The following is a 20675-nucleotide window of genomic DNA, read 5'->3' on the forward strand; positions in this document are numbered from 1 at the left end:
CATTTTTGGCCTCCATTTAAATTTTGCTGCAGTGTGTCAGTGAAGTTATTGACACGAGGTCGCTGTGAAAAATAGTAACCTACGGAATAGCTATTTAAAACTGTGGTTTTCCGTCACATGTATCAAATATACATTCGCTCCAAATTCAGGCATTTCTGGCCTCCTTTTACATTTTGTTGCAGTGTGTCAATGAAGTTATTGACATGAGGTCGCTGTGAAAAATAGTAACCTATAGGCCCGGTATTTAAAACTGTGGTTTTCCGTCACACATATCATATATAAGTGTGCTCCAAATTCAGCCATTTCTAGCCTCCATTTCAATTTTGTTTCAGTGTGTCAGTGAAGTTAATGACATGAGGACGCTGTGAAAAACAATAACCTACAGGCCAGGTATTTAAAACTGGTTTTCCGTCACATGTATTAAATATAAATTCACTCCAAATTCAGGCATTTCTGGCCTCCATTTCAATTTTGCTGCCGTGTGTCAATGAAGTTATTGACACGAGGTCGCTGTGAAAAATAATAACCTACAGGCCCGGTATTTAAAACTGTGGTCTTCCGTCACACATATCACATATAAGTGTCCTCCATATTCAGCCATGTCTAGCCTCCATTTAAATTTTGTTGCAGTGTGTCAGTGAAGTTATTGACACGAGGTCGCTGTGAAAAATAGTAACCTACAGGCCCGGTATTTAAAACTGTGGTCTTCCGTCACACATATCATATAATAAGTGTGGTCCAAATTCAGCCATTTCTGACGCCCATTTAAATTTTGTTGCAGGGTGTCAGTGAAGTTATTGACATGAGGACGCTGTGAAAAATAGTAACCTACAGGCCAGCTAAAAATGGTCACACGTATCATGTATAAGTTCGCTCCAAATTCAGCCACTTCTGGCCTCTATTTAAATTTGTTGCAGTGTGTAGGTGAAGCTATTGACACGAGTTCACTGTGAAAAATAGTAACCCACAGGCCAGCTATTTAAAACTGTGGTTTTCTGTCACACGTATAACATATCACTGCGGTTCAAATCCAGCCACAAATCCAGCCACAAGAAATAGGCTGAACTGGATGGACGCTTGTCTTTTTTCGGCCTTATAAACTAAACTATGTAGTGAACGTGGAAAATATTGTCCTCCACTTAAAATGGGCAAGGCGCGTGGCAAGGGACGAGGAAGTGGATGTGATGGTGCAATCAGAGGACGAGGCCGTGACAAGCTGAAATTGTGCCACAACAAACACCTTTATCTTGTCGCTCGACCTTCCTGTCCCAATTAATCGGTGACCGCAGAACACCACTATTGAACACAGAGGAGTGTCAAAAGGTTATTGGTTGAATACCGGATAATGCTTCCAATCACTTAGCCACCACCACCACACTGTCTTCCACACAGTCAAGTCTTAATAGCCGTGAGTCTGGACTGCATTTTCCTCAGCCTCATCCTCCTTCCTCCCACCATGACAAGTGTCCAGAGAAAACTGATCCCACACTTGGACTCTCCGAAATGCTGTTCAATTTTCCATTTATAGATTCAGGCCTCTCGCCTGGTACACTTGAAGCGGGGCAAAAGGAGATTGCATGTAGCGGTGCCCAAATATTTGAGCAGCCACGGTCACACGAAGGTGGTGGTGGGAAACTGTCACAAGAGGTAGATGATGATGCGACACAATTGCCAGAAAGTCAGGAGGAGGACCAGGGTTCGGAAGTGGAAATTGAGGTGGTGGAAGTTGAAGTCACTGACCCAACCTGGCAAGGTGACATGCCGAGTGAGGACAGCAGCACCCAGAGGGATGGAGGCATAGCACCACAGCAGGCAAGAACAAGCAGTGTGGTGGCCGCAGACAGAAGGCAGGCAACCGTTCCTCGTAACATCAAAACAACTGAAGTTTCCAGTACAACTGTTAGGTCTTCCCGAGTCTGGTTGTTTTTTAAAGACTCTGTCGATAACCCCAAAAAGGCCATTCGCACCAACTGCCAGGCCAGCATCAGCAGGGGTAGCAAAACTACCAGCCTCACCCAAACCAGCATAATCAGGTACATGGCAGAAAAAAAAACAGACTAAGTGGGCCGAACCCCAGGGTCCAGCAACAGTGTCTGCAGGTGACACCACTGCTTGTTCCGCAGTTGTGCATGCACGCCAATTCCCTGTTCGTGGTGCACACCAAGGTGACCCCAACCCTGCACCTGTCGTTGAACACTCTCAACTAGCGCCATCAGCAAGCACGTCCACATGCTTGTCCCAGCACAGAGTTCAGTTGTCCCTACCCCTTTCCTTGGAACAGAAGCACAAATACGCAGCTAACGCCCCACAGGCCACACTACTAAATTCTCACATTTTGCAAATGCTTGCACTCGAAAAGTTGCCTTTAGGCTCGTGGAGATGGAAGCTTTCCGCAACCTTATAGCAGTGACTGTCTCTTGGTACTCGGTCCCCAGCCAGCACTATTTCTTGCAGTGTGTCATCACCATATTACATAAGCATGTGTCCCATAACATTAGCCATGCCCTCAACAATGCAGTTACTGGGAAAGTCCAACAAACCATGAATATTTGAATAAGTGCTTGTGGGCAGGGACGGTACATCTCACTGACGGCACACTGGGTTAACATAGTGGAAGCCGGGACACAGTCGGACCTTGGGACGGAACACGTCCTCCCGACGCTGAGGATTGCGGGCTCTAGGTCAAGCAGGGTTGCTCCCACATTCTACAGCTCCTACACCTCCTCCTCTTCTTTATCCTCCATCTACAAAATGACCACATAAGTCGCAAGCTGTAAGCACTGCAGAACTGCTTCGGACAAGCGGCAACAGGCTGTGCTGAAGCTAATATGCATAGGTGGCAAACCACACAACGCTGAAGAGTTGTGGACAGCTCTGAAAGAGTAAGATCTGTGGCTGACACCACTGACCCTACAGCCAGGCATGGGCGTGTGTGACAATGGCCGGAACCTAGTGGCGACACTGAGGCGAGGCGAGCTCACACACGTACCATGCCTGGCCCATGTGCTTAACCTCGTAGTTCAGCGTTTCTCAAAACCTACCCAGATCTGCTGTATCTGCTTATCAAAGTACGCCGCCTGTGTGCCCATTTTAGAAAGTCAGCTACAGCTTCCTCCGCCCTTGCCGTGCTTCAGCAGCATTTGCAGCTTCCAGCTAACTGGTGTGTGATGTCCCCACGCGTTGGAACTCTGCACTGCAGATGTTGGGAAGGATTTGTGAGCACAAGAGACCAGTTAATGACTACCAGCATCAACAAGGCCGTCGGTATTCAAGTCAGACTCCACACATAAAACCTCAGGAGTGGACATGGATGTCAGACATGTTCATGTTACACTGCCTTTCTCATGATCCTTGCGTTGTCCAAATTTTGAGTGACAGTCATTACTAGTTGGTGACGCTTCTAAACCCACACTACAGAGAGAACTTTATGTCTCTTATTCCCTTGCAGGACAGGCCTAATAAAATGGTGCAGTACGAGAAGGCCCTTATTGCGGATTTATTAAAAAAATTCCCATCTGAAAATGCTGGCGGCTGAGGTCACAGTTCGTTGGACAAACAACGAGTAAAGGTGACACAGCCACAAATGCAATCCAGCAGAGGCAGGGGAACACTGTCAAAGTTCTGGGACAGTTTTCTCAGATGCTCCCATCGCACAGGCCCTGAGGCGCAGGGTACTCTCACAAAGAGTGCAAAGTTTTAGAAGATGGTGAGGGAGTAGTTTGCCGACCGTACCAACGTCCTCCATGATTCCTCTGTGCCTTATATTTATTGGGTACCCAAGCTGGACATGTGACATGAACGGGCTGTTTACGCCTTAGAGGTCCTGGCCTTCCCTGCTGCTAGCAATTTGTCAGAGCGGGTTTTTAGTGCTGTCGGTGGAATTATAACTGATAGGCGCATCCGCCTGTCAACTGGAAATGCTGACAGGCTGACTCTTATAAAAATGAACAAGGGCTGGATTGGGCCAGACTTCTCAACACCACTGAATGATAGCAGTGTAACATAAACTCAGATAAAGTGTCTTTTTTTGGGAGGTCTAACTCTATTCCCATGCACCTCTGTCTTTACAACCAGACATGGGTATACGCTTCCTGATTTTGTCTATTTGCTCTTGTCTTCCTGCTTCTCTGCATCCCCATCCTCCACCACCATATCACCATCATATGTACCAATCAACATATCTACGTCTCATGCAAGGGGCATTGGAGTGCCTCCAAATTTTTGGCAGCCGTTGCTTCACTGCATAGGCAAACACTATGGGAGACCCACTTCCTAATAATGGGAACATTGTTTTAAGCAGTCTCTCTGACCTCTATGTCTCTTGCAAGGGGCATTGGAGTGGCTAAAATTTTTTGGCAGCCGTTGCTTCACTGCATAAGCAAACACTATGGGAGACCAACTTCCTAATAATGGGAATATTGTTTTTAGGGTGCTCTCTGACCTCTACGTCTCTTGCAAGGGGCATTGGAGTGCCTCCAAATTTTTGGCAGCCGTTGCTTCACTGCATAGGCAAACACTATGGGAGACCCAATTCCTAATAATGGGAACATTGTTTTTAGGAGGCTCTCTGATCTCTACGTCTCTTGCAAGGGGCATTTGAATTCCTCAAATTTTTGGCAGCCCTTGCAGTCACTGCACACACAATAACAGTATAGGAGACTCACTCGTTAATAATGGGAACAACAAAGCATATCCGGCTGATGGCTCTCTAACAATAGCGAGGGCTGACTACTGGCTCTTTAAAAATAGGAAGAGCCGCCTGATGGCCCTATAAAAGAAGGCTTTGTGACTTTTAGAGTCCCTCCATCATAAATGAAACAGGATGTGTCTGATGATATGTTACTCACCACATTGCCAGATAAGGTTGTAAAATGTTAAAATTACATTTCCCGGTGAATGCATTTGTCTTAAAAAATAACGTAAAAAAAAAAAAAAAACACAGTAGGATCTTTCTTTAGTATAAAAATCAGAGTCGCCAATGTAGCCTCAATGTAATCACATTGTTCAGCTGCTGCACCTCCTCCTCCAGTTCGGCCTCCATCTCCGAAATGACCACATCAGTCACAGGCTGAAAGCACTGCAGCACTGCCTTGGCCAAGCGGCAACAGGCTGTTCTGAAGAAAACATGCTTAGGTGAAAAACCGCCCACCACTGCAGATTTGTTGAAAGCTGTAACACAGCAGCTTGATCTCTGGCTCTCACCGCTGAACATAGAGCCAGGCATGGTCATGTGTGACAATGGGCGGAACCTGGTGATGGAGAAATGATAGCCAGAGTAGATATAGTTTCCCTCTATGCCAGTCCTTTCACCGAGCTAAAGAATATGGCTGTGGTGAAATACAACTCCCACTGAGAAGCAGTTTAAAACTGAAAACATTGTGCCCACCAGAGTATTTGATTCTGAGGGATCACCATTTTCCCCGTTCAAGAGCCCCATAGCTGCTGCAAAGTTTGGGCTATCATTAACTCTCCTGTTGGAGAAACCAAGGCCCACCCGCGGATTCTCTGGTGGGACTGTCCAACCCTGCCGAGAAGCAGTCCTGGCTAAGAAAAGTGTGTAGGAAGGTTGCCGGACACTCTATGGCTGCCTTTTTTACTGAAGTGGAAACCCACGCAAACACGCGGAGAACATACAAAATCCTTGCAGATGTTGTCCTTGCCGGGATTTGAACCCAGGATCCCAGCACTGCAAGGCTTCAGTGCTAACCACTGAGCCAACGTGCTGCGGTTCAACCTCTGATATTTAACAGGCTGGAGAAACTTGCACCTACAGCCCCTCTATCTTCAGCTCCTTTGTGAGAAACAAATGTATTTGGGCAGCCACTAAGTCTACCCAATAGAATTCCTGAGAAGGAAATTGGGGATGGCTTCGCTACTGGTACTGGGGACAGTGCTAATACCATGGCGTTGTACCATAGTTCACTGGAAATATTACAGGCTGGTAGGAGGCAAGCAGATTCCCACAGAAAAGTACCAGCAGTAATATTCAGGGACCCTTGCTTGTGGAAGGCAGAGACGATAATGGGAGAAATAGTGGTGGCTGGGGACCGAATATTGACTCCCGGCTGCCGCCGGCTTAAGGTTATGAAAAGCTTACACCTCCACGAGCCTAAAAGGCCACATTTCCAGTGCAAGCAGTGTTTGAGGACTTCCTGGGAGAAATGACAGCCGGAGTAGATACAGTTTCCCAAGTCCTTTCACCAAGTTAAAGAATATGGCTGTGGTGAAATACAGCTCTCAGCCAGGGCCATAACTGCAACCGGGGCAGCCGGGGCACTGCCCCGGGGCCCCAACCACCCTAGGGGACCCAACCACCCAAGGGGCCCCAAACTGATGGTAAAAAATTGTATTTTAATACTTTAATTTCTCATAAAATACCCAGCTCCAATATTCCTGCCAGACAATGTCACCCGGAGGACAGGAGAGACTATCATTTCATTAATTTCCAGGAGCTCTGCCAGCTGTCAATGAATGGAAACCTGCACTGGCCTGGAGAGTCTCATAGCACAAGATTTGTTACAATTAGAGATGAGCGTTGTTCTACTCGAACTGTTCGCCAATCTCAAATTCGAGCTGTTTTGGGCGGTGTTCGAGCCGTTCGGCGAACACGAACAATTTGAGAAAAATTCGGCTGTTCGAGGTTATGTTCGATAACTGTTCGTGCACCAAAATCATAGCTGGATTTTTTCTCAGTAATGATGAAAATTAATGTTAATACGCAGTTTGAGTGTACAGCGGGGTGGGGGGAGGGGCAGGGGATGGATCTCTGCAGGAACAATGAAGATCTCCCTTTTTTTTTCTCTTTCCCGCATTTACAGTGGGGAGGTGCAATCTGTCAGCCTATCAGCAGCGCACACACGGAGCGAAGTGCTTTTTTTCACACAAGCAAGGGCATGTGTCATTGGCAGTGTATGTCACATGTCCTTGCCCTATAAGACCAAGCCATTTTCCCCGTCGCCATCATTTTCTCACTGCTGCAGCTGCGTGTTAGACGGCACCGCTGTTGCTGTGTGCGCTATACCTTGTTAATTTCAAGCCAATTTTCGCACAAATCTACAGATAGCTTGGGAGTAGGGAATAGTTGTGATTGCAGAACTTTTAAGGACTAGGTTACAGCATTTTCTACGACTTTTATCAGGCAGGGTTGTGCTCTTAAATAGATAGTTTGTGGGAGTAAAGACTAATTGTAATTGGAGTCCTTTTCAGGACTAGGTTACATCAGTTCCTATCAGTTTTTGCCAGGCACGTCTGTGCCAGTGCTGTGCAAGTTTTTTTCACAGCATTTGGCTGAATTTAGCAAAGCTAATCCTTTTTGGCCTATTGCAGAGTGTGTTAGTCAGTGGAGTAGCCTATCTGTGTTGCAAGATATACCACCTGTGTATAGAATACCAATTTTTTTACTGCACCTAGTGAAGTAAAATCTTTTGGGCATAGCATCATTCTATTAGTCCATCTATACTGACCTCCATCAGGTTGCAAATTGAATATAATTTTTTTCTGCATCTAGCTCTGAAAAAATATTGGGCTTCTAGCTGTGTGTGGGACTTGTTGTATTAGTCCATCTATACTGACCTCCATCAGGTTGCAAACTGAATATATTTTTTTCTGCATCTACCTCTGAAAAAATATTGGGCTTCTAGCTGTGTGTGGGACTTGTTCTATTAATCCATCTATACAGACCTCCATCAGGTTGCAAACTGAATATATTATTTTCTGCATCTACCTCTGAAAAAATATTGGGCTTCTAGCTGTGTGTGGGACTTGTTGTATTAGTCCATCTATACTGACCTCCATCAGGTTGCAAACTGAATATATTTTTTTCTGCATCTACCTCTGAAAAAATATTGGGCTTCTAGCTGTGTGTGGGACTTGTTCTATTAATCCATCTATACAGACCTCCATAAGGTTGCAAACTGAATATATATTTTTCTGCATCTACCTCTGAAAAAATATTTGGGCTTCTAGCTGTGTGTGGGACTTGTTGTATTAGTCCATCTATACTGACCTCCATCAGGTTGCAAACTGAATATATTTTTTTCTGCATCTACCTCTGAAAAAATATTGGGCTTCTAGCTGTGTGTGGGACTTGTTCTATTAATCCATCTATACAGACCTCCATCAGGTTGCAAACAGAATATATTTTTTTCTGCATCTACCTCTGAAAAAATATGTGGCCTTCTAGCAGTGTGTGGGACTTTCTCTATTAGTCCATCTATACTGACCTCCATCAGGTTGCAAACTGAATATAATTTTTTTCTGCATCTAGCTCTGAAAAAATATTTGGCCTTCTAGCAGTGTGTGGGACTTTCTCTATTAGTCCATCTATACTGACCTCCATCAGGTTGCAAATTAAAAATAATTTTTATCTGCATCTACAGTACCTCTGAAAAAATATTTGGGCTTCTAGCAGTGTGTGGGACTTGTTCTATTGGTCCATCTATACTGACCTCCATCAGGTTGCAAATTGAATATAATTTTTATCTGCATCTAGCTCTGAAAAAATATTTGGCCTTCTAGCAGTGTGTGGGACTTTCTCTATTAGTCCATCTATACTGACCTCCATCAGGTTGCAAATTGAATATAATTTTTATCTGCATCTAGCTCTGAAAAAATATTTGGCCTTCTAGCAGTGTGTGGGACTTTCTCTATTAGTCCATCTATACTGATCTCCATCAGGTTGCAAATTAAAAATAATTTTTATCTGCATCTACCTCTGAAAAAATATTTGGGCTTCTAGCTGTGTGTGGGACTTGTTCTATTACTCCATCTATACTGACCTCCATCAGGTTGCAAACTGAATATATTTTTTTCTGCATCTACCTCTGAAAAAATATTGGGCTTCTAGCTGTGTGTGGGACTTGTTGTATTAGTCCATCTATACTGACCTCCATCAGGTTGCAAATTAAAAATAATTTTTATCTGCATCTACAGTACCCCTGAAAAAATATTTTGGCTTCTAGCTGTGTGTGGGACTTGTTCTATTAGTCCATCTATACTGACCTCCATCAGGTTGCAAATTGAATATAATTTTTATCTGCATCTAGCTCTGAAAAAATATTTGGCCTTCTAGCAGTGTGTGGGACTTTCTCTATTAGTCCATCTATACTGACCTCCATCAGGTTGCAAATTAAAAATAATTTTTATCTGCATCTAGCTCTGAAAAAATATATGGCCTTCTAGCAGTGTGTGGGACTTTCTCTATTAGTCCATCTATACTGACCTCCATCAGGTTGCAAATTAAAAATAATTTTTATCTGCATCTACCTCTGAAAAAATATTTGGGCTTCTAGCTGTGTGTGGGACTTGTTCTATTAATCCATCTATACAGACCTTCATCAGGTTGCAAACTGAATATAATTTTTTTCTGCGTCTAGCTCTGAAAAAATATTTGGCCTTCTAGCAGTGTGTGGGACTTGTTCTATTAGTCCACCTATACTGACCTCCATCAGGTTGCAAATTCAAAATAATTTTTTGTCTGCATCTTGCTCTGAAAAAATATTTGGCCTTCTAGCATGGTGTGGGACTTTCTCTATTAGTCCATCTATACTGACCTCCATCAGGTTGCAAACTGAATATATTTTTTTCTGCATCTACCTCTGAAAAAATATTGGGCTTGTAGCTGTGTGTGGGACTTGTTCTATTAATCCATCTATACAGACCTCCATCAGGTTGCAAACTGAATAAAAAATTTTTCTGCATCTACCTCTGAAAAAATATTTGGGCTTCTAGCTGTGTGTGGGACTTGTTCTATTAGTCCATCTATACTGACCTCCATCAGGTTGCAAAATGAATATAATTTTTTTCTGCATCTAACCCAGCCAATAGTTTTGGCCTAATACCACAGTTTGGCCACTCAGCTCTGCTCGGTTCCCATCCATTGTTTTTTTGTGCAAACAACTCCAGAGTTGTGAATTAGTTAACCACCAAAATGAGTGGAAAAAGGCCTGCTGCTGGTGGAAAGGGGAATAGGCGTGTTGGGAAGGGGAAAAAAGGTTGTGTCCGTGGGGTAGGTGTTAAAGCAACAGTAACATCTGCAGAAGAAAGACCATCTTCCAGCCAAACTAAAATGTCTACTTCTTTTAGCGGACAATGTGATAAGATCCATTTCTTACGGCCACACCAATCGCTACAAATTCCAGATGAGGCACAAAAACAGCAGTTGCTTCAATGGATATCAAGTGCTCCTTTAAGTGGGCTCTCCTCCACATCAACTTCAAGATCACAAATACTCCAGTCCTCAAAGGTGTCACCCCAATCGCACTTGCTTCCTCACAGCTATCAAATCTCCAGCTGCCCGTCTGAGTATGAGGTAGAACAGATGGTTGAGTCTGCAGAGCTGTTTACTCATACTATAGCCTGGGAATCAGAGGTCGACTCCAGCGCTTCTGTGAATCCAGATGACGAAATGATCTGCACTGATGCCCAGAATCTTTATGAGTCGGATCCAGGACCAGACGCAGAAGGTTCTGACCATAATGTAGACCCTCATTCCCAAACTGTAACTCCTGTTGGTGGAGACAATGAGGAAGACGATGATAAGACTCAAATACCTGATTGGAGCGACAACTTTAGTTTTTTGTCAGGGCAGGAACAGGTTGGCTCTGAGGACGACGGGTGTGATAACGCACAGGGTGATGATGATGAGGTTGGAGATCCCACTTATTGTCAAACCACAGTCAGCCAAGAGATGAGGTCAGCAGAGGAGGTGGAGGAAGATGCTAGTGACGACGAGGTCAGGTTGCGCCTTCCTGGACAGAGACGTAGTACTGGAAGCACGTCAACAACTGCATCCTCAAACACAACTCTGCCTCTCACCACAAGTCGTGGTGGCTCTTCAGGTCGCATGGGTGCTAAGCCTTGCATAGCCTGGGCATTTTTTCAGATCGATAAAGATGAAGCAACTCGTGTTATCTGTAACATTTGTCAGCAAAAGCTAAGTAGAGGCCAAAAAATACATAGTTTGAGTACTTCATGCATGAACCGGCACATGGACATGAAGCATAAGTTGCAGTGGGAAGCTCAGTGTGCTACAATGCGGCCTAGCCGGCCGGGCCAACCACCGTCTGCCATATCTTGTGCATCTGCGGCCTCTTCATCCTCTGTGACTGGGGGGACAGCAGTCACACCTGTTTTGGGGCGCAGACCTGCCACCTCTTTACCCGCAACAGCCAGCGTGATTGGCAGGTCATCATTTTCTTTGGAGGTGGTAACACCAGCTGGTGTTGAGCGCTGTCCGACATCGATAGCACCACCTTTGGATCAAGGCAACCTAACATGTCCGCCTGCATCTTCCTCACAGACCGGCAGTTTGCCGGGGACACCCTTATCAACCCCGTCTAAGCACAATAGCCAGCCCTCGGTCCCTCAGATGTGGACAAGTAAAAGACAATTTCCTCCTAGCCATGAGAAAGCTAAGAGGTTGAATTTCACCATCTGCAAGCTCTTGGCTACAGAAATGCTGCCTTTCCGCCTGGTGGACACAGAGGATTTTCGAGACCTTATGTCCGTCGCAGTGCCCCAGTACCAGATGCCCAGTCGGCACTACTTCTCAAAGAAAGGTGTGCCTGCGCTCCACCAGCATGTCGCACACAACATCACCGCTTCTTTGAGAAAATCTGTGTGTGACAGGGTGCATTTCACCACAGACACTTGGACGAGTAGGCATGGAGAGGGGCGTTACATGTCGCTGACTGGGCACTGGGTAACTATGGTGACAGCAGGACAAGGGGCTGCTGTCCAAGTCTTGCCATCCCCACGAGTTGTGCGTCAATCCTCTTTATGTCAAAGTTCCTCCACTGCTTCTGCCTCCTCAACCTCCTCTCGGTCTTCCATCTGCACCCAAAGCCTGTCTGGTCATGCCACAAGCTTTCTAACTGCGCAGAAGGGATCCTGCACACCTCCTTACTATGCTGGCAGTAGGGCTCAACGTCATCAGGCGGTTTTTACATTGAAATGTCTGGGAAATGTGAGTCACACAGCTGAGGAGTTGTGGTCAGCTCTGGAGAACCAATTTCATGAATGGTTGTCTCCACTGGACCTGAAACCAGGGAAGCCGTGTGCGACAATGCTGCAAACCTGGGTGCGGCCCTTCGCCGGGGCAATGTCACACACGTGCCTTGTATGGCTCACGTGTTGAACCTGGTTGTACAGCAATTTTTAGCCCACTATCCCAGACTAGATGGCCTTCTGCAGAGGGCACGGTCGCTGTGTGCTCACTTCCGCCGTTCGCATCCTGCAGCTCAGCGACTTACATCTCTACAGAAGTCGTTGGGCCTGCCACTTCACCGGCTAAAATGCGATGTGCCTACCCGGTGGAATTCAACTCTGCACATGTTGCAGCGACTGTGGCAGCACCGACAAGCCATGGTGCAATAGGTTCTGACGTTTAGCCTGGGCCAACGAGATCCAGAGGTGGGGCAAATCACGCTGGAGGAGTGGTCTCAGATCAGGGACCTATGCACCCTTCTGCACAGTTTTGAAATGGCGACGAAGATGTTTAGTGCTGACGATGCCATTATCAGCATGACTATTCCGGTGATTTACATGCTGGAGCACATGTTAAACAGAATTCGGAGTCAGGTGGTGGCACAAGAGGAGGTGGAGGAAGTAGAGGAGGAGGAGTTGTATGCGGAAGGGCTAACATCTGCAAGGTCCAGACGGTCGGCAGCACCAAGGCGGCAGGCATGTGAGGGTGGGGGAGATGGTTTTACCAGGGCGCATGGTAGCAGCCAAACTAGTGAGGAAGGTGCAGGAGCCCAGGAAGAAGTGGAGGACGAACTGATGGAAGACTCATCAGATGAGGGAGACCTTGATCACATTTCTGTTGTGCGAGGTTGGGGGGAGAGGACAGATAAAGGAAGCATGATTGTTACCTCGCCACCAACACAACAGGGACTTGGTGCTCCTGGATGCGCAACACACATGAGTGCCTTCTTGCTGCACTACCTGCAACATGACCCTCGAATTGTGAGAATTAGAAATAATCCTGACTACTGGGTTGCCACACTGTTAGATCCCCGGTACAAAAGTAAATTTGCAGAAATTATTCCTGCCATAGAAAGGGATGCACGCATGCAGGAGTATCAGCAGAGACTGTTGCAGAATCTTACATGTGCTTTTCCACAAAATACCAGTGGTGCACGTAGTGAATCTCACAGTTCCAACTTGCCAACCGTGGGACCGTCAAGTGTTCAGCACTCAAACCGTAACAGAACCACAGTATCTGCTGGTAACATCAATTTTGCGGAATCATTTCACCACTTTTTTAGCCCATCCTTTGCAAGGCCACAGGAGACAAGAAGTCTGACACATAGTCAACGCCTAGAGACGATGGTACAGGAGTATCTCCAAGTAAACATTGAAGCCATGACTGTGTCACTGGACCCTTGCTCTTTTTGGGCTTCCAATCTGGATAAATGGCCGGAGCTAGCCACTTACGCCTTGGAGATCTTGTCATGCCCCGCAGCCAGCGTTCTGTCTGAACGTGTGTTCAGCGCTGCTGGTGGTGTGCTGACAGATAAGCACACGCGGCTCTCCACTGATAATGTAGACAGACTCACGTTCATAAAGATGAACAAATCATGGATCCGAAACGACTTTTCTACCCCTGTGTCATCCTGGGGAGAGTAAAAGCTTGATGATTGGTTAAAATCACCCTACCAACCGTTTTAAGCTTTCAAATTACTAATCATGTTTATCTGTATCTTGGCTGGAAAATAATTTGGGCTTTGTAGTAGTGTGCAGCACTGATTCTATTAGGCCATCTATAATAAGCGCCACCAGATTTAAAATTACTAATCATGTTTATCTGTATCTTGACTGGAAAATAATTTGGGCTTTGTAGCAGTGTGCAGCACTGATCCTATTAGGCCATCTATACTAAAGCTTCACCAGATTTAAAATTAATAATAATTTTTAGCTGCATCTAGCCCGGAAAATAATTTTGGGGCTCCGAGATGCGCAAGACACATAAGTGCCTTCTTGCTGCACTACCTGCAGCATGACCCTCATATTGTCAGAATTCGAAGTAATCATGACTACTGGGTTGCCACACTCTTAGATCCCCCAAACTTTTCGATCAACCTTTTCATTTTAATAAAGACCAAAAAAATGGTCATTTTTGAAATTATAAGCATTAGCAGGTTGTTAGAAACTGAAATCAAACAGTTTTCAACTCAAAACTTTATTCTAGGTGATGTTACATTTTCACATAGGACCCCTTGTTCGAAAGGAGCTTCTGAACTCTCTCGTCCATTGAATTTGTCAGGTTTTAGATGGTTTCTGCTTCAATTGTTTTGCATGAGAACAGAATACCCTCCCAGAGCTGTTGCTTAGATGTGAACTGCCTCCCGCCATCATAGACACTCCTTTTAATGATGCTCCAAAGGTTGTGAATGGGGTAGAGGTCAGGGGAGCATGGGGGTCACACCATAAGTTTGTCCCCTTTTATGCCCATATCAGCCAGAGATGCAGATGTTTTATGTGCAGCATGAGATGGTGCATTATCATGCAAAAAAATGATCTTGCTGTGAAATACACGGTTCTTCTTCTTGAACCATGGCAGGAAGTGCTGTTTGAGAAAATCCACATACATTATGGAGTTCATCTTTAGCGCCTTCAGGGATCCTAAAGGGGCCGACAATCTCTCTCCCCATGATTCCAGCCCAAAACATTACTCCACCTCCTCCTTGTTGGCGCTGTAGCCGTGTTTGCGTGGGGTGTCCATCAACCAGCCATCCTCCATTCCATCCATCTGGACCATCGAGCGCTGCATGGCACTCATCCGTGAACAAAACAGTTTTGAAATCAGTCTTCATGTAATGTTTGTAAAACTGGAGCCGTTTCTGCTTGTGTGAAGTGGATAGAGGAGGTCGACAGGATGGCGTATGCACAGTTGCAAACCTCTGAAGGACCCTGCATCTTGTTGTTCGGGGGACGCTGGAGGCACCAGCAGCTTCAAAAACTTGTCTGCTGCTATGACAAGGCTTTTTTGCCGCTGCTTTTTCAACCTGACGTAATTGCCTGTAGGAAAGAGTCCTCAATTTGCCCTTATCAGCACGCACACATGTGTACTGTGAAACAGCTACATACTTCTTGATTGCCAAGACACTTCATCCTGATCATCGCACAATGTTGATTGTAGTCATGCCTTGACCTAAACACTCCACAATTTGTTGCTTCTCATCAGCCGACACATCCTTTTTCTTTCCCATTTTGGCAGAAAATGTAGGCTGCTTAATTATGTGAGACAGCCTTCTTAAGTAGTCTTGCCTTTCATTGGACACACCTGCCAAACTAATTAGCACAGGTGTCTGCAATTGCTTACAGTGATATAAAGAGCCCTGACACACATCACCATCAATGAGTTTAACTGACAAACAAACAAATTCTTCCCTTATCACTCCTAAACACTTTTTGCATAATAATTTGGAACACAGTGTACATGTGCTTTTCCACAAAACACCAATGGTTCACGTAGTGAATCTTACAGTTCTAACTTGCCAACCGTGGTCTGTATGGAGTTGTTCAATAAAGGGCCCAAAATTAAGATAACATAGATAGGAGAGGTCTCTATGAATAGGAATTCCTAAGTATTTGATACCCTGTGAGGGCCAGGCAAAGGGAAAGTTGGACTGGATGGAATCCTATATGGATTTGGGGAGGGAGATATCGAGGGCCTCAGACTTCGCTGCATTGATTTTAAAATATGACCATGTAACAAAGTGATCTATTTCAGCCATAACAGCATGGATGGATATATGTGATTGAGTGATATATACTAGGACATCATCAGCAAATAGAGAGCACTTGTACTCGGTGCCTCCCACCTCAATCCACCTAATATTGGGGTTATGGCGAATTGATGAGAGCAGGTGCTCCGTCACTAGGATGTATAAGAGAGGGGACAGAGAACATCCCTGCCTTGTCCCATTGGTGATTGTGAAAGGTGATGAAAATGTTCTGACGCGCCCCCTGGGCCTTGCGACACCCGGAGCCGGACCCTTTTTGGTGGATGCTGGTGGTTGTAGTCTCTGTGGCGGCGACCCGGTTCCGTGGCTCAGGGCGGTCAAACCAGTGGCGGAACTATTTATGTGGTTTTGATGTTTAAATGTCCGACTACGCCACCCGTGGATTGCGGTCAGAGTGAACCGCCGCTCCAGGGCAGACCGCTGAGGCTGGTGTTGTGGGTGCAGCAGAGCGTAGCATAACTCCCCATGGGAGGAGTATAGCCTCAGGGCAGTGTATGCGGAGGATGGGGGTGATGGTGCAGGGCAGCAGCAGTAATGACACAGAGTCAGTGATGCAGTCCAGGGCCTTTACTCACAGTTCTTATTATCCAGACCACGTCTGCAGGTAACGGCTGCCCACGTCGTACTGTGCTCACCAGGTGAGGGGCTGAGACAACTCCCAGATAACTTTGGAGCGCTTCACAGGACCCCCTTTGTGTGTCCTTTGTCTGGCCTTTCTTACCAACCCTTCTGTCCGGCTGCCTCGGGCCTCCTCTTGGTAAACTTGGCGCCAGTTTCCCTGACCCTATGTGGTGCCTTCCTAGCGGGTGTAGCCAGGGGCTGCGCCACATAAAATGTCACAGCCTCCTGTTTCTAGCTGAGGGTCGTTTCCTGCCTCCACTAGTTTCGGGGACCGGTCTCCCCCTTTGGCCTGACCCCTCCACGCAGGTGGATTCGGGCGTGCAGTGGCGACTCGCCCGTCCGCACCCCTGGGATCCCTTCGTTCCTCGTTCCTGGAGCCTTCTCCGCTCCTCTTCCTTTCTTCTCCCTCTTCCAGGCCTGGGCCTCTGTTACTAGGCCCGCCTCCGGAGCAGAGCTCATGCAGAGCCCCTGCTCCCTGCCACTTCTGCTCAGACTTCTCTGCACTGAACTAAGATGGTGCCCACCTTTTATACTCCCTTCTCAATGCACCCAGGAACTGCTTCCTCCCTGCTCCTGCACTACAGGGTTCCCCTTCCTCAGTGTTCCCTCACCCCACTCCTGCCAGGGACAGGGACTGTCGTGCCCATCTCAGGGGCATATTGGTCGCCCTGCCCCACGGCAATGTGGTGTAATGCATGCAGGTGTCGGGTCCTGATCCACACTACATACTTACCTGAGAGTGAGATATCACACCTCTGGGTGAGGTGCAATACCTCTGTAGCAACCGAGCCCTCAGGGTGCTACAGTTCCATCTATCTTCAGCCTAGGTGACGTATTGCGATACAGCGCTGTGATTTTGGCTATAAAAGGGTCCCCTAGACCCCTACCCCAAGCTTTTTAAGAGAATCATATATGGCATGCCAGGAGACTCTATGGAATGCTTTCTCAGCATCCAACGAGAGTATCTAATTACAAATTTTTAACTGCATCTAGCCCAGGAAATACTTTGTGCCTAGTAGCAGTGTCTGCTAATCAGCGGATTATCCCGGCTGTTAAGCAAGCTACACCACCTGTAGTTTGGACACTTAATTTTTTCAAAGGAAATGCTTCGGGACCACGGGATACTCAGTGAAGAGCATCAGGAGGCACCCCAAGGCATAGGGGCTGGGACTGGCAGTAGGATGCCTTGCGGTGGACAGCCGAGCTCGATCCTTATAAAAGCTTTTTAACTGCAGCAGCTTTAGTGGACGCTACTGGAGCTGGAATTACGCGGCTGCTGGCATGAGACTTGCCCTCCAATAGATCCTTGTAAATGGATTTAAAGTGTATTCATTCAAATTAGAGAGACAATTTAAATTAAAAAGCTTAGAGCTGCCTCCACCACAGGGGGGCTCGCTCGACCCACCAGCGGACAGGCACCAGTATTGGGAGAGGGGGGCTGGCCGTCAGGGTTCACCGCGGCTCTGGCACAAACCCGGCGACGCGGAGGTGGCACGGGCAGGAGCGGACTGAACGTGTCGGCTTCTCACTTTTTGGATTTTAGAAGGGCATGACATGCCTATATCTGTGTCTCCCCCTCCTTTTACTCCTCCACCTCTTTTCTTTTCGCATGACTATATGTACTTGTCACTTTTCCATGTGTTAGTTGTGTCTTCTGAGCAGTTTGTCAGCTTTTGGACACCTTTGAAGGTGTTTTCTATGTGTTTCTATGTGTTTTTGTTTGCCTGCCATTGGTTTTAATGGTGTTCGAAGGTGTTCGACGAACAGTTCGACGAACAGTTCGGCGAACACACGGGTGGTCGACGAACCGAACCGAACTCGAACACTACGGGTGTGGCTCAACACTAGTTACAATATGTTAGTCTGGAGTTCACAGAGAGTTGGCAGGCAGGCACAGTGCACACTGTCTGTAACAAACTCTCAGCATCATTGAGAGGAGACAGTCTCAGCAGACACAAATATCTCTGTGACAAAATGTGAGAAGCCCTGCTATATGTCTATACTGCTGCAAGGGGGAGGGGAGGAGGGGGAAGTCTCCATAATTACACATTCCTCCCGGCTCCGGGTCATGCAGTATCTATCTTCTCAGTCATCTGCCTCTTGTTTTCAATAACACTGGTCAACGCAATTTTTCTGGCAAAAGGTTTAAAAACATATTTTATGTCAATTTTGGCTTCTGATTACGAATACGAACTCCGTTTTTGGCTATCACATCAGGATTTCGAGATATTTTCAATTTTTGATGAAAATTACTCCTATCGAATGTTTTTTTTGATAAAAACACATGATTTTCGGTACTACATTTTGTATATTTTTAATCAAGGAATAACAAAGATTACAAAGTCTATGTACAGCAAATCAAATACACTTACAGAATTAAACTACAAAATATAAAAACACATATATATGGCACACAGATGAATGGCAAATGGCAGTTATTTGAACTTTATTTTCTTGGCTGATCTGTGATATACAGCTTCTGGGTTGCCTCTCATCAAGCCCCAGCAATAGTCAGCCATCATATGTGAGTCCCACCGGCCTTGATACCGTTCTTCCATTGTTTTAATGTCCTGATAAAAACGTTCCCCTTGTTCCTCGCTCACATCCCCAAGGTTCTCTGGAAAAAAGTCCAAATGGCTGTGTAAATAGTGAATCTTGATACTCATTCTACATCCAAGATTTTGCAGACTCATTAGTAGCTCTTCCACAATCTCTTCATAGTTGTCTGCTTTCTTATTCCCTAGAAAATTCTGCACCACATTACAAAATGCATTCCAAGCTCTCTCTTCTGTCTCATTCATTGATGTGATAAAATTTGGGTCTCTCATAAGTGTTCTTATTTGAGGTCCATCAAATATTCCAGCCTTTTTCTTCTCTTCACTAAGACCTGGAAAAGTTGAACATAAATAGTTAGAGCATTCTCCACTGTGATTGAGAGCTTTGACAAACTGCTTCATCAATCCAAGTTTTATGTGCAAGGGAGGAAAGACAATGTTCTTCCTATCCACTAGAGAATCATGGATGACATTCTTATCGCCAGATGCCAAACTCTGTCGCTGAGGCCATTCAGTTTTCACTCAATGCTCTGCTTTAGCTCTCCTGTCCCAGTAGCACAGAAAACAAGGGTGTTTTATGTACCCTCCTTGCAGACCCAAAAGAAAGTTAACCATTTTCAAATCACCAAAAATTAACCACCCATGAACATTATATTGTAACCTCTCTAGAACAATCTTGATGTTTTTATATTCTTCTTTACGTTTTACAGAATGACCTATTGGTACAGAGCCATACTTATTTCCATTGTGCAACATAACACATTTTAAACTTCTTTTGGAACTATTAATAAAAGGCCTCCAATCCCTTGAATCATATGCTGGAAGTCCAAAAAAGAGAAGTAGCCCTTCAACATCAGTACAATAGACAAGCTGGCCATCTGAATGGAAGCACTTCCGCAGTTCTGCTTCCCTGTTACGATAAAATGAGACACTTGTACCGGGTTTCAACATTCGATTGTCTTGTAGTCTTGAAGCCAATAGTTCAGCAGACTCTTTTGGTAGATAAAGATCTCTAAACAGATCATTCAAAGCAGAATGAGTAAACAGAATTGGTTTGTCACAATCTTCATCACATGGTTGAAAAATATCTGGACTGTCTTCTTCATCAGTATAACAATGTGAGGAGAGATCTGTGTCAACGCTTTCTGGAAGCGCAGTAAATTTTGGAACAGGTATGTCTTCACTATGGGCAACTGGTCAAATAGCTGAAGGGATACTCAGGTATTGCAAATATTGCTTGCTTTTCTTATTGAAACCTTTTACATCGACAAGGCAGAAATAGCAGTCTTCTAAAAGATTGCTTTTTTTCTCTCCAAACCATAGGAACTCCAAACTGAAGTTTAGCACTCTTTCCTTGAGACCATGATCTAAAGCTCTCAATACAGGTTTTGCACACTTTGTGAAGAGCCCAATGCTTGTCTTGGTCTCCAAGTTTTACTTTAAAGTACGCAAAATACACCCTCTTAACAAAGTCAGTAATGTTGCGCCTCTGAGTCTTCACAGTAAAGTTTCCACAGATGTAACAAAAAATATTTGGATCATTTGAGCACTGTCTTCTGCGAGATGTAGAGGCCATTGTTAGATCAGCAAAACATCCTGCAGAGAAATACAAGATAAAAGATGTTAGCTACCTGAGTTGTTCATTGAATTTCTGTCCCCCCCCCTCACACACACTCACCTCAGGTATTTATTCACAAACAAAAAACAGAAAACCAGCAGGATAAAAACAATAAATATCAAAATTCTTTGA

Source organism: Phyllobates terribilis, unplaced genomic scaffold (assembly GCF_046119375.1).
Source record: "Phyllobates terribilis strain yellow unplaced genomic scaffold, ASM4611937v1 Scaffold_2__4_contigs__length_985480577, whole genome shotgun sequence".
In the NCBI taxonomy this organism is placed as follows: Eukaryota; Metazoa; Chordata; class Amphibia; order Anura; family Dendrobatidae; genus Phyllobates; species Phyllobates terribilis.